This window comes from Cervus elaphus, chromosome 7, assembly GCF_910594005.1.
Source record: "Cervus elaphus chromosome 7, mCerEla1.1, whole genome shotgun sequence".
NCBI lineage: Eukaryota > Metazoa > Chordata > Mammalia > Artiodactyla > Cervidae > Cervus > Cervus elaphus.
Window position 1 is genome coordinate 1,639,931 of NC_057821.1, and position 13,855 is coordinate 1,653,785.

A 13,855-nucleotide genomic window follows, 5' to 3' on the forward strand; every position below is an offset into this window, starting at 1 on the left:
TCGAATACCGAATCATAGGATTAAAGAGTTGAATTTATGAACAATAGGACAATGATGGTCCCTGACCTAGATATGTGTAGAGAGAAATCATTGCCAGTGGTCAAGGTTTTCTGTTGAAATTGCCAGTCACTGATGCCAAGACTATTCATTCTGTCTGATATCTCAGCATAGTTGACTTCAGTTCAGTTCAGTTCAGTTCAGTTGCTCAGTCATGTCCAACTCTTTGTGACCCTGTGGACTACAGCATGCCAGGCCTCCCTATCTATCACCAATTCTCGGAGTTTACCTAAACTCATGTCTATTGAGTCAGTGATGCCATCCAGCCATCTCATCCTGTGTCGTCCACTTCTTCTCCCGCCTTCAGTCTTTCCCAGCATCAGGGTCTTTTTAAATGAGTCAGCTCTTCGCATCAGGTGGCCAAAGTACTGGAGTTTTAGCTTCCACATCAGTCTTTCTAAAGAACACTCAGGACTGACCTCCTTTAGGATGGACTTAGGGATGAGCATTCAGCAACAGAGTAGATCATAGAATCAGCCTAACTGCCTATTAAAAGTATTGAACCATCCAGATTGGACCTTTGTTGTTAGGGTACAAATAATAACTTTATAGTTTATTTCATTTCCAGGTGGGAAATCAGTAAATATTATTAAAAATGCTTTATCCACTTTCATCGGTGGCTGTTAGGATTTAATATAACTGAATGTAGGGTCTTCCCACGTAGCTCAGCTGGTAAAGAATCCACCTGCAATGCAAGAGACCCCGGTTCAATTCCTGGGTCAGGAAATTCCCCCGGTGAAAAGGCTGGGATATGCACTCCAGTATTGTTGGGAGACCTGGGTTCAATTCCTGGGTTGGGAAGATCCCCTGGAGGAGGTTGTGGCAACCCACTCCCTGTTCTTGGCTGGAGAGTCCCCATGGACAGAGGATCCGGGCAGGCTACAGTCCTAGGGGATGCAAAGAGTCAGGCAGGACTGAGTACACGCGTAACTGAATTTAAGCAGGTAATATGTATTGATGTACAACAGTATCATTATATATAATTTGCATTAATTTAGGAATTGGTTTCTCTTTCTGATTGGTGTTAATAGATTTTGGCTCCTCGTAATATAGTTTGTCTCTTCTCCAGATATTAGTCCTTAAAAAAAAGCTTTCAAATGTGCTGTAGGGACTCCCTGTTTAAGATATAGTGAGAGGAAATATTTTTAAGGGAAGCCAGCATTTATAACATTAAAAATCATCTCCTAATTCATTTTTGGTAGATTTAATATACATTAATTAATTCAAACAAATATGGACAAAACTGGGTTTTGAGTTCATGTTTTTCTCCTGTTTTTGGGTAAGGCAAGTTACTTTTCACCTAAGCGCAAAAGGGTGAGGTGAGGACGAGGGCCTCTGGCCGGAAGTCGTCTCAGGGCCTCGTCCCCTTGGCAGCTGAACTGTAGCAAATACACGTAAACAGCTGCACAGGTGCTATTTCCTGGGACAGGCAGTGGAGAACTGGATGGTAACTGAAGGGGAATAGGGAGTTCACAGGAGTTTCATATTTTATATTCAGAGGGGAGCTTTTAGTGTATATATGCTGCTAGAAATGAGCCAGCAGGGGACGTGTTTATTGAGTTGAATCTTGTTTCCATTTCCAGCGGTAGAAAGCTTATTGATTGTATGACATTATCTTTAAGCTATTAACAGTAAACTAATTGTACACAGTACTTCTGTTCATATATAGTTTTGTGGTAAGGGCTTGTTCATTGGTTCTGAAGTGTAATATTCTTATATAATTGAATATGTGGATGATTGCTTCAATTAATTCTATCATACATAGATTTTTTTAAATTATAGAATCATGAATATACAAACCCTTAGGCTATACTGAATAGGATTTAATGATTCCTTGGTGATTCTGGATGATCGTATCATTGTGAGTAGCTACAGTTTTGTAAGGTACTCTGAAACATCATATCATATTAAATTCATATTGTTTATTGATTCCTGGGAAAAGGGGAAATTTTTGTTTATATTCAGTAGAAAAAGCTATTGACAATTTTTCATTAATTATTATTTTTGGATCATAAAATTCTAAATTACTAAAACCATGCTTCCCATACTAAGAGTGTCGTTAACACATCTTGTGTGCTCAATAAGTGCATGTCAGATGCATGAAGAAAGAGCAGAATGGTTACATGAATGCCTATTGATGAATTTCTTTACAAAAAGCAAGTCTTTATTGCAAGTAGATTTCCAATATTGCCTACATGGAAAGATGTTTGATTTTTTTTTAGAAATTAGTTAAGATTCAGAAATCATTAATCATTCATAGCTATTGTTAGGCATGGAATAATAATATAGATTCATTTGTTATCATATTACGTAGAAAGACTTATTTAAATCTCACTTTCTCTGCATGCTTTGGAGCCACAGTGTTGAGGCCAGACTTCCTGGGTTTGAACTCTGGGTCTGTTGGTGACCTGCTGTGGGCTTGGGCGCAGTCCTCAGTCTCTCTGTGCCCCATCTTTCCCCGTGTAGAGGACCTCATGCATTACCTGTCTTCGAGAATCACTGTGAGGATCAAAAGTGCCTTCAGATATGGCAAGTGCTTATCATAATGCATAGCGGTTGCATAGGAAGTCCTCAGAAGGCTAATGTCATGGTTATTATGGTTTTCTTAAAAATGGGTTTCTTTCTTATGAGGAATTAAGCAATACTCCAAGATAGGTTTTATTGCCATAACAGGTAGTTCTTATTGAAAATGACAACTGCCAAAAGCCCTGGTATACTGCTTCCTATCAAATAACACAAGTAATGTTATATTTTTCCTTTTCCTTTGATCTAAATTCAATGCTTTATTAGTATTATTCATATATTTTCTCTGTCCATTAATGCTACTCTTATTTATTGTTTAATTCTTTAGTAAAAAATTACTTGCCAGTGCAAAGGTTTTATGTAAAAAGCCAAAGTTTAGATATTGTTTGTATTTTTAAGTATTTAATATTAGCCTGAAAAGAATCATTTGTTATTTTAGGGCTGCAAAGAAAACATCTAATGAAAAGAATAAGGTATAATAAAAAAGTTAATTATAAAAAATATTATTCTAGTAAAAAATATTTTGTAAAAGTAATAGTGTCAAAACAGAAAATCTTCATATGTTGTAGAGACATACACTTTGAGAACTTAATTTAGAAACAGTATTGATCAAATTATCGTTTTGATGAAAATCTGTCCTTTTAAGAAGTGTGTGTTTTTCATTTAATGACGAGCTATTTATCACCTTTGTACAGTTAGTGTATTTTATAAATATTTTAAGGACATTGTGAAACAGTATTGTTTATATGTAGGTCAAAGCACAGATTAATGACATGAGCTACCTGAATGACTGAACTCAGTCATCTGAAAGTGCTTCCCAGGATGGTGATGTCTTTACTCTAAGATTTCCACATTGCAAGTAGAACCGCTTGGCTTGAGGTATAAAGGTAGGACCGTGGTGTAAATATCAGTACAAAGCCTGTTTGTGTATAGTGTAGTAATACATGCTCACCTTGTCTAGGACTGCTCTAGAGCTATGGATATTACAGTGCTGTGCATCTTATAGATATGTTTTGTATTAAAAGACAGTGAAAGTGACTGTGTACGCTGAGCCTATGATCATTCTTACTGTACCTGAATTTATAATTATATATATATATATATATATATATGTCATTATTTCATTTCTCTTTCTCTTCTACGAGACTGCAAGCTAAACAAGAGCCAGGGTCATCTGTTTTATCTGGAGAGCTTAGAATAATGTCTTCCACTTGATAGACACTCAATATTTGTTCAGTGTATGGAGGAGTGGACATGAAAGGCACAGTCCCTTATACTCAAAAATTACTCACATCAGTGTGTTTCTTGTTTCTATGTGTTTTCTTCTTGTTGCAGATTGTGTTAGCTTGTTGAAAATTCAGGATGCAATTCTTTCGTGTGAAAGATAAATAGAACTTTAAAAAAGCCACTGTGAACTACTTACAGAAGAAATTAAAAAACTGGAAAATAAGGTTCATGAGCTACAGAAAGAAGTGTCTGAGAGAAAAAAGTGAATCACAGTTAGGGCATCAGAAAGTGGAGTGGCAACGAGAGCTTTGCAGCTTGAGATACTGCACATCCTAGTTTTAAAGCAATATATGAACTGTTATTTACTTCAATACTGCAGAGACGTAGCTGTGTTATAATTTTTAACTTATCCTCTTGGATTTTACAGGGGAGAATACGTCATTAGTATTGTGCAGTGTGAAATTCATGGAAATACTGTAAGTTCTTAACAGTGAATGCTTCTAATGACTTAATGTATATTTTTCCAAATCATCATTTTCATGATCATACAGGAGTCCACCATAACGGAAACCTCATTCACAATTCAGGAGATTGACTTTCGCTTGTTTTTCACTTTTCTGTATTATGTTTAATCCTACAAGGAACATCTTTTCTATAGATTCATTTCTACATTTCTAACTATTTTGAATTCATTTTCTTTAATAATAGTGTATTATTTGGTTAAAGTATGAGAACGTTTAGAAACGGTCTTCGATCCGTATTTCTAAACTATTCTTTAGAAAGTTTAGATTACTTTTCATTTCCACCCACAGAAGTATGAAGTAGCCATTTTTCTCAAGACAGAAAAAAATATTTATGCTGTTTTATTCTTAACCCTCTGCATGAAAACAGTGATCATTCTTAAGTGTTCTTCACTGTATTTCCCCCCATTTTACTATTTTAAACATTGTGAAGAGGGAATGAAAGTTACTGCAGCAGTGAATAGTCTCATGGTTTTTTTTAAGAAGAGCTCTATAAATTTTGCAGATTGACCTTAAAGCAAGAAGAAGAGAAGAGAGGAAATGCTGACATTTTATATGAAAAAATTAGGGAGCAGTTAAGAAGAAAGGAAGACCAATATAGTAAAGAAGCTGAAATGAAACAGCAACTTGAACTCACTCTCAGAGCACTAGATGGAACTGAAGACTGAGAAATGATCTAAATCAGGTAGAGTAATCATTGCTGAAAATTTCAAATTTCTAACACCATTTCATCAATATTATTTATAATATCCCATTTATTTAATATGTATTATTTAGATTTCAAACAAAATGTTATCTCAACCTAGGTATGAACTGTGACATTCGTAGTTTAAGTAATTAGTTTCTTACTACTCTTGGCTTCTAATAGATGCTCTGTATGTGTTTTCTGAGTGGAGGACTGGATATAACTTGAGCTTAATTATTAACATGATGTTTGGAACTTTTGATACATTAGACAAAATAATCTTCTTAATTCCAATCCATGTATTAATTTTGGCTTTTTAAATGTAAAAATGCAGTCTAACATACCTTGAGACTCTAAAGGAACTAGTTAAATGCTTTGTAAAGAAATTTCCTTTCACAATAATATATCTGCATGTTTTTGCTCTGTGATAAATTTAGCAGACATTTAAAGTAAGATCCGAGTTACTCATGTGAGATAAAGATCCTTGTGCTTGAAAAGGCTACTTCCTTTAAACAGTTTTATATATTTTATATTCTGCTTCTAAGCTTTTAACTGTTTTTTTTTTTCTTTTAATGATATGGGCCCAAAAACTTCATATAGTGTCTCTCCAGGTTATGGAAGAGTGACATGACTCAGAAGCAGCTTTCTGGAGAACGGAATGCCAGAATCTTACAGGAGGGAATCCTGGCCAATCACCTTGCCAAACAAAAGCAGAAAGAAATGGCTGATAAGGAAATGAGCTCTTAGGTATTTTCTGTATTCATTTATGTGTGTGTATGTATCTGTGTATGTATGTATTTTATAAACGAAGAGTATGTACCGTAGAAAATGTAGAGGCTTGTGAAAGCCTATACATCTATATTTTGAGGAGGGATGACATTTTTCATGTGCCGGATAAAGTAATATTTGTAATTCAGATCCATTTGTCTGCAGCAGTCAGGTAGGGACATATGATGACCTCATCCAAGGAGGGGCCTTTAATATTTTCCATAGGAATTGATCTCAGAATTATTGCAACTATATCGGAGGAGCCGGCACCCTCCTCTGATTGTGCTTTAAGCCAAGAGGACGGCGTGTGCTCAGCCATCGCCTGCGCTGCACAGCCGAGTCCCTCTGCTCTGCGGGGAGCGTGTGCACCGCTTCATGCCCATCCTCACCTTCCGTGTCTCAGTCAGAGTCCGCTTCTGGCTCCACTCTCATTTCTGTAACCAGCGCCCTGTCAACGGCCTTTGCACGTCATTTAGTTTTCCAGAGTGTGAAAACTGTAGGATCAGTTGTAAAAACATTTCTGAACACTTTAAAAAGTAACTTCTTCAAAATAAACTTATAAAATTCTGCCTACCCCATTCCCCCAAAAAAACCATACCTCTTGCTACTAACAATAGATACTCTTAATTTTTGGTAATGATTTCACTTCCTTGATAAATCATTAGGGGAGTTTATCACTTCCACTGGTGGTAAGGAGGAAAAGTACAGGCAGTTCAGAGACCATATTTTGGATGTCATTCTTGTTTGGAAATTAACGCTTTGCTCTATGTAGGTCCTGTTTTAGTACAAGGAACTTTTGAAAGCAGTGATAGATATGACATCATATGTATTTAGTGATAATTAATAAGTGTTTTTCATTGTCTTTCAGCCTATCTTACTATTTGAGACATTACAAAAAGGTATTGAAAGTTATGGAAGCAGCAAATAATCTCATGATTGTCTAAGAAGAGCTCTCCAAGTTTTACCTATCACCATCTGTGTATGCACCGTGAGTGAAGTAAGAGGCTTATTCTGTGTTGATGTGTTTGCACCAAAGAAGTGGCCGTGGTCTGATGTACCAGGACAGGTTGAGTTGGAAGACCTGCTGCTTATTATATTTCTAGCTTCTTCCTTCCCAGAGTCGTTATAGCTGATGAGCTAACTGATGTTTTTGTAGAAGTGCTTAGTGCAGCTGGCAATAGGTTTAATTCTTGTAATTGACTATTAAGATGTTAGAACAGTAACATATTCTCAAGAAAAAACTTTTTACAAAATGTAATCTGTTTAAATGTGTACAGAGCTAAGGCTCTTATTGTAGGGCAGCTGCACAGGTTAGGGATCAGCTGTATAGCTTTTAAAGCTAACAAGTGGTGGTGTGTACTGGACGTATTTGTCATATTTGTTGGGATAGTTTTATTTCTATTCATGTCAATTTGAATTAATTTGGGAAACATTTCAGCATTGAATCATTTATTTTTATAGCCTCTCAACTGTTTCAAGGCATCTACTTTAATGAAATCATAATTTGGAACTCAAGTGGTGAGCTTTACCCAAACTCTTTTTGATTTAATCTTCCATCTGCTATTTATGATTTACTTAGAACGTTTTTGCAAACGATTTGTTGATAATTCTCATTTTAAGGGTCAGTTACTATCATTTAGGTACACGCTTGTCCACTAAAACTGAAGAATGGCAGGATTCATGAGCAGCAGGAATGGAGGGAGTCAGGAACAGGGTTGTAGCGGCTGCATTCCGAAGGCAGCTGTAGGCCGGGTTTTTGAGGCTCCTTGAAGGCATGGGAGCAACCTCATGTTTTAAATTTGATGTTTCTTTTATATTGGAATATAGTTGATTTCCAATTTTGTGTTAGTTTCCTCTGCAGGGGAGGGCTAGTGAGCCTAGTTCTGTCTGGAACATTCCTGAATCCTTCGGGGATACACTCTGTGTGTCAAGCTGAATACCAGACCTAGGGGGCAAAATTTGCATGTTTCTCTCAGGGAGCCCTAACGTGGTGCGGCCTAGCAATTGCTTGAAAATCCATCAAATTGCTGTTTCCTTCCTTCTGACAGAGCTAGCTTTGCTCCCCCTTTGGGATTTCTGAAGCAAGGGGGCAGCACGAAACACCTCGCCTGTGGTCCATTTGAGGTGCAAGGTCACTTCGACCAGGTGACCACAGTATGGAACCTGGCCCTCTCAGACATGCTCCCACAGCCTGCTTCCTCATGGGCAGTACTGCTATGACCTAGGAATATGTTTGCAAGGCTCGAAAAGTGCAGGGAGACACGCAGCCCTGACTTTGCAATTTAGGCCCTTGGATCAGGCCTGGAGGTCTGACGTCTGAGAAGTGAAACACGTGCTGCAAGATAGAGGCCTGGAAACTCTCTCTGGGGCTGCCTTTCCTGGCTCCAAGGAAGATAGCTTCCCCAGCTGCCTGTGGGCTGAGAATCACACACGGCTGGAAAGCGCTTGCTTGGAGTTTATTTTCAGTGGCAGTGGCCCCTGAACCCCGGTGCCTAGCGAGGGCTTCCACACTCAAAGGGAAAGTCAAATCGACGTCCAAACGTCTGTTCCATCACGTTTCCTCTGCAGGAGAGATCTAGTGAGCCTAGGTCTTTCTGGAACATTCTTGGATCCTATGGGGACACAGTCTGTCAAGCTGGATACTGGTCCTAGGGGGCAAAATTCGCATTTTTCTCTTGGGGAGCCCTAATGAAGTGCGGCCTAGTAAATGCTTGAAAATCCATCCAATTGCTCTTTTCTTCCTTCTGACAGAGCTAGCTTTGCTCTCCCCTTTTGGATTTCTGAAGCAAGGGGGTTGCCCGCAACTCCTCACCTGGGGCCAATTTGAGGAGCAAGGTAACCTTGAGGAGGTGGCCACAGTATGGAACCCAGCCCTCTCAGACTCACTCCTGCAGCTGGCATCTTCATGGGCAGTACTGCTATGACCTAGGAATGTGTTTACAAGGTTCGGAAAATTCAGGGGGACACATGGCCCTGACCCTGGAATTTAGGGCCTTGGAGCAGGCCTAGAGGTCTGACGTCTGAGACATGAAACAGTTGCTGTAAGATAGAGGCCTGAAAACACACTCTCTCTGGATGCCTTTTCTTCCTCAAAAGAGATAGCTTTCCCAGCCTCCTGCGTGCTGACAGTCACACACTGCTTGTAAGCATTGCTTGGAGGTCATTTCTGAGTGACAATGACCCCTGAGGCCCTACACCTAGGGAGGGGACCCACACTCACAGGGAAAGTCAAAGCAACATCCAAAGCTCTGTTCCATCATGTTTCCCCAGCAGGAGGGATTTAATGAGTCTAGGATTGTCTGGAGCATTCTTGGATCCTACAGGGACACACCCTGTGTGTCAAGCTGGATACCGGCCCTAGAGGGCAAAATTCACATTTTTCTCTCGGGGAGCCCTAACGTGGCATGGCCTAGCAACTGCTTGAAAATTCATCCAATTGCTGTGTTCTTTCTTCTGACAGAGATAGTTTGCTCCCCGCTTTGGGATTTCTGAGGCAAGGGGGTGGCCCCCAACTCCTCCCCAGGGGCCCATTTGAGGTGCAGGGTGCCCTCAACCAGATGACCACAGTATGGGACCTGGCCCTCTCAGACACACACCCGGAGCCTGCTTCTTCATGGGCACGACCACTCTGAACTAGAATCTGTTTGCAAGGCTCAGAAAGTGCAGGGAGACACACAGCCCTGACTCCATAATTTAGGCCCTTGGAGCGGGCCTAGAGGTCTGACATCTGAGAAGCGAAACACTTGCTGCAAGATAGAGGCCTGAAAGCACACTCTCTGTGGATGCCTTTCCTTTCTTGAAGGAAGATGGCTTTCCCAGCCTCCTGCCTGCTGAGGGTCACACACTGCTTGAAAGCACTTAGTTGGAGGTCATTTTTAAGTGGCAATGGCCCCAGAAGCCCTGCACCTAGGGAGGGGTCCCACACTCACAGGTAAAGTCAAAGTGACATCCAAAGTCTGTCCCATCACGTTTCCTCTGCAGAAGAGATCTAGTGAGCCTAGGTCTGTCTGGAATATTATTGGATCCTGTGGGGGGACACCCTGTGTGTCAACCTGGATACTGGGCCTTGGGGACAAAATTCACATTTTGCTCTCAAGGAGCCCTAATGCGGTGAGGCTTAGCAAGTTCTTAATAATCCATCCAATTGCTGTTTTCTTCCTTCTGAGAGAGCTAGCTTTACCCACCCCCCTTTCAGATTTCTGAAGCAAGGGATCAGACCGAAACCCCTTGCCTGTGACCCTTCTGAGGTACAAGGTGACCTCGACGTGAACACAGAATGGCACCCGACCCCCTCAGACACATTCCTGCAGCCTGCTTCCTCATGGGCAGTATGACTATGACATAGGAATGTGTTTGCAAGGCTTGGCAATTACAGGGAGGCACATGGCCCTGACTCTGGAATTAGGCCCTCGGAGCAGGCCTGGGAGGTCTGATGTCTGAGAAGTGAAATACTTGCTGCAAGGTAGAGGCCTGAAAAACACACTCTGTGGATGCCTTTCCTTCCTCAAAGGAAGATAGCTTTCCCAGCCTCCTGCGTGTTAGGAGTCAAACACTGCTGGCAGTCACTTGCTTGGAGGTCATTTTTAAGTGGCAATGGGCCCTGAGGCCCTGCCCTTTGGGAGGGGTCGCACACTCACAGGGAAAGTCAAACCAACCTCCAAATGTCTGTTTCATCACATTTCCTCTGCAAGAGAGATCTAGTGAGCCTAGGTTTGTCTGGACCATTCTTGGATCCTGTGTGGACACACCCTGTTTCAACCTGTATTCCAGGCCTAGGGGACAAAATTCATATTTTGCTCTCAGGGAGCCCTAACACGGTGCGGCCTAGCAACTTCTTGATAATCCATCCGATTGCTGTTTTCTTCCTTATGACAGAGTTAGCTTTGCTCCCCCTTGGGGATTTCTGAAGCAAGGGGTGGCCCCCAACTCCTCTCCTGGACCTCTTTTGAGGTGCAAGGTGACATTGATGAGGTGACCACAGTATGGCACCCAGGATTTTCAACACACTCCCACACACTGCTTTCTCATGGCCTGTACCGTTATGACCTAGGAATATGTTTGCAAGTCTTGGTAAGTGCAGGGTTACACATGGGTCTGACTCTCTCATATAGGCCCTCGAAGCAGGCCTGGAGGTCTGACGTCGGAGAAGCGATAGAGTTGGTGCAAGATAGAGGCCTGAAAACACACTCACTGTGGATGTCTTTCCTTCTTCCAAGGGAGATGGCTTTCCCAGCCTCCTGCGTGTTGAGAGCCACACACTGCTTGAAGGCACTTGCTTGGAGGTCGTTTTTCAGTGGAAAGTTCCCCTGAGGCCCTGCCCATTCAGAGGTGTCCCGCACTCACAGGGAAAGTCCCAGCAACATCAAAGTCTCTTCCACCACGTTTGCTCTGTAGGAGAGATCTAGTGAGCCCAGTTCTGTGTGGAAAGTTCTTGGATCCTGTGGGGACACAGCAAGTATGTCAGCCTGGATACAGGCCAAGGACGCAAAATTTACATCTTTCTCTCAGGGGCCTCTAAATTGGTGTGGCTTAGCAACTGCATGAAAATCCATCCAAATGCTGTTTTCACACTTGTGACAGAGCTAACTTTACTCTTCTCCATCCCTGGAATTTCTGAAGCAGACAGGTGGCCCACAACTCCTTGCCACTGGCCAATTAGCAGTGGAATGTCACCTTGATGAGGTGACCACAGCATGGCACCCAACACTCTCAGAAACACTCCCGCAACAGTATCCTCAGGAACCATAGCGGAATGAACTAGGAATTTGTTTTCAAGGGTATAAAAGTGCAGGGAGACACATGGCCTTGACTCTGGAATCTAGGCACTCAGAGCAGCAACTGAGGACTCACACCTTAGAAGCAAAATGGTTCATGCAAGATAGAGGCCTGGAAACACACTCTCTGTGAATGCCTTTCCTTCCTTGAAAGAAGAAAGCTTTCCCAGGATCTTGCATGCTGAGAATCACACACTGCTTGAAGGTCATTTTTCAGTGGCAAGTCCCCTGATGCCATGAATGTTGGGAGGGTTCCCATATTCACAGGGAAAGTCAAAACAACATCCATAGGTCTGTTCCATCACATTTTTTTCTGTAGGAGAGATCTAGTGAGCCTAGGTCTTTCTGAAACATTCTTGAATCCTGCAGGGAAACACCTTGTCTTTCAAACTGGATACAGAGCCTAGGAGCCAAAATTCACATTTTTCTATTGGGGGACCCTAAAGAGGTGCAGCCTAGCAACTTCTTGTAAATCCATGCAATTGCTGTTTTCTTACTTCTGACAGAGCTAGCTTTGCTCCACCCACCCTTTGGGATTTATGACACAAGTGGGCAGCTCACAATGCCTCGCCTTGGCCGATTAGCAGTGACATGTTACCTCCATGGCATAAACACAGTATGGACCCAGCACTCTCAGACACCTCTGCACAGACTGCATCCTCATTGTCAGTTCAGGTATGAACCAGGAATGTGTTTGCAAGACTCAAAGTGCAGGGAGACACACTTCCTTGTCCTGGGATTTAGGACCTTGGAGGAGGCCTGGATGTCTCACGTCTTAGAAGCAAAATCCTCCTTTGGGAGGGATCCCACACACACAGGGAAAGTCAAAGCAGCATGCATATGTCTATTCCATCACGTGTTCTCTGTAGGAGAGATCTAGTAGACCTAAATATGTCTGGAACATTCTTGGATCCTTTGGGGACACAACCTGTGTGTCAACCTGGATACCGGGCCTGGGGGCAAAATTCACAGAATGCTCTCGGGGGGCCATAATTATGTTGGTTGGCCAATTTCTTGAATATACTTCCAATTGCTGTTTTCTTACTCCAGAAAGAGCTACATTTGCTCTACCTTTTGGGATTTCTGAAGCAAGGAGGCAGCTCTGAACTCCTTGCCTCGAGCTTATTTGCTGTGTAATGTCACTTCAATGAGTTGACCACAGTATGGCACCCATCACTCTCAGACACACTTCTGCAACCTGCTTCCTCATGGGCAGTATGACTATGACATAGGAATGTGTTTGTAAGCCTCATTAAGTGCAGGGAGACACATGGCCCTGATTATAATTTAGGTCCTCGGAGCAGGCCTGGATGTCTCATGTCTTTGAAGCTAAAGAACTCCTGCAAGAGAGAGGCATGAAGACACACTTTCTGTGGATGCCTTTCCTTCCACGAGGGAAGATAGCTTTCCCAGCATTCTGGGTGCTGCGAGTCACACACTGCTTGGAGGCACTTGCTTGGAGGTCAGTTTTCAGTGGCAAGGTCCCCTGAGGCCGTGAGCAGAGACAGGGTTCCCACACTCACAGGGAAAGTCAAAGCAACTTCCAAACATCTGTTCCATCACATTTTCTCTGTGGGAGAGATCTAGTGATCCTAGGTTTATCTAGAGCATTCATGGATCCTTTGTGGTAGCACCCTGTGTGTCAACCTGGATACAGGACCTAGGGGGCAAAATTCACATTCTTCTCTTGGGGATCCCTAATGCGGTGTGGCCTAGCAACTGCTTGAGAATCCATCCAATTACTGCTTTCTTACTTCTGATAGAGGTAGCTTTACTCCACCATTTGCAGTTTCTGAAGCAAGCTGCCAGGTCTTAGCTCTTCGCCTCGGGCCTACTTGCAGTGGAATGCCACCTCAGTGAGGTGAACATGCTATAGCACCCACCACTCTCAGACACACTCGTGCAGCCTGTTTCCTCATGAGCAGTATGACTGTGACATAGAAATGTGTTTGTAAGGCTTGGAAGAGCAGGGAGACACTCGGCCCTGACTCAGCAATTATGTCCTGCAAACAGACCTGGAGGGGGGCGGGGGGGGGGCGGTCTCACGTCTTAGAAGCAAAACCATTCCTGTAAGATACAGGCTGGAAAACACTCTCTTTTAATGTCTTTGCCTCCTCGGAGGAAGATGGCTTCCCAGTATCCTGGGTGCTGAGAGTCACACTTGGCTTGGAAGCACTTTCTTGGAGTTCATGTTTCAGTGGCAATATCCCCAGAGGCCGTGATCATATGGACGTGTCCCACACTCACAGGGAGAATCAAAACAACGTTCAAAGGTCTGTTCCATCACGTTTCCTCTGTAA

The 13,855-nt window shown here is 42.4% G+C and overlaps 2 long non-coding RNA genes across 5 annotated transcripts; one reads left to right on the forward strand and one right to left on the reverse strand.

Moving 5' to 3' along the window:
• Nucleotides 1–887: 887 nt before the first annotated feature.
• LOC122696872 lies at nucleotides 888–11,099 on the reverse strand. The gene is made up of 3 exons (XR_006341935.1): nucleotides 10,973–11,099; nucleotides 6,171–6,275; nucleotides 888–944 (listed from the first exon to the last, which is right to left on the reverse strand). It is a non-coding gene; the product is annotated as an uncharacterized LOC122696872 (long non-coding RNA).
• Nucleotides 2,376–6,995, forward strand: LOC122696869. Of its 4 annotated transcripts, XR_006341933.1 has the most exons (4): nucleotides 2,376–2,558; nucleotides 3,333–3,467; nucleotides 5,625–5,760; nucleotides 6,650–6,995. It is a non-coding gene; the product is annotated as an uncharacterized LOC122696869 (long non-coding RNA). The 4 variants fall into 4 exon arrangements; XR_006341930.1 differs by lacking the exon at nucleotides 2,376–2,558 and having other exon boundaries at nucleotides 3,251–3,467; XR_006341932.1 differs by lacking the exons at nucleotides 2,376–2,558; nucleotides 3,333–3,467 and adding an exon at nucleotides 4,856–5,013 and having other exon boundaries at nucleotides 5,614–5,760.
• Nucleotides 11,100–13,855: the final 2,756 nt, after the last annotated feature.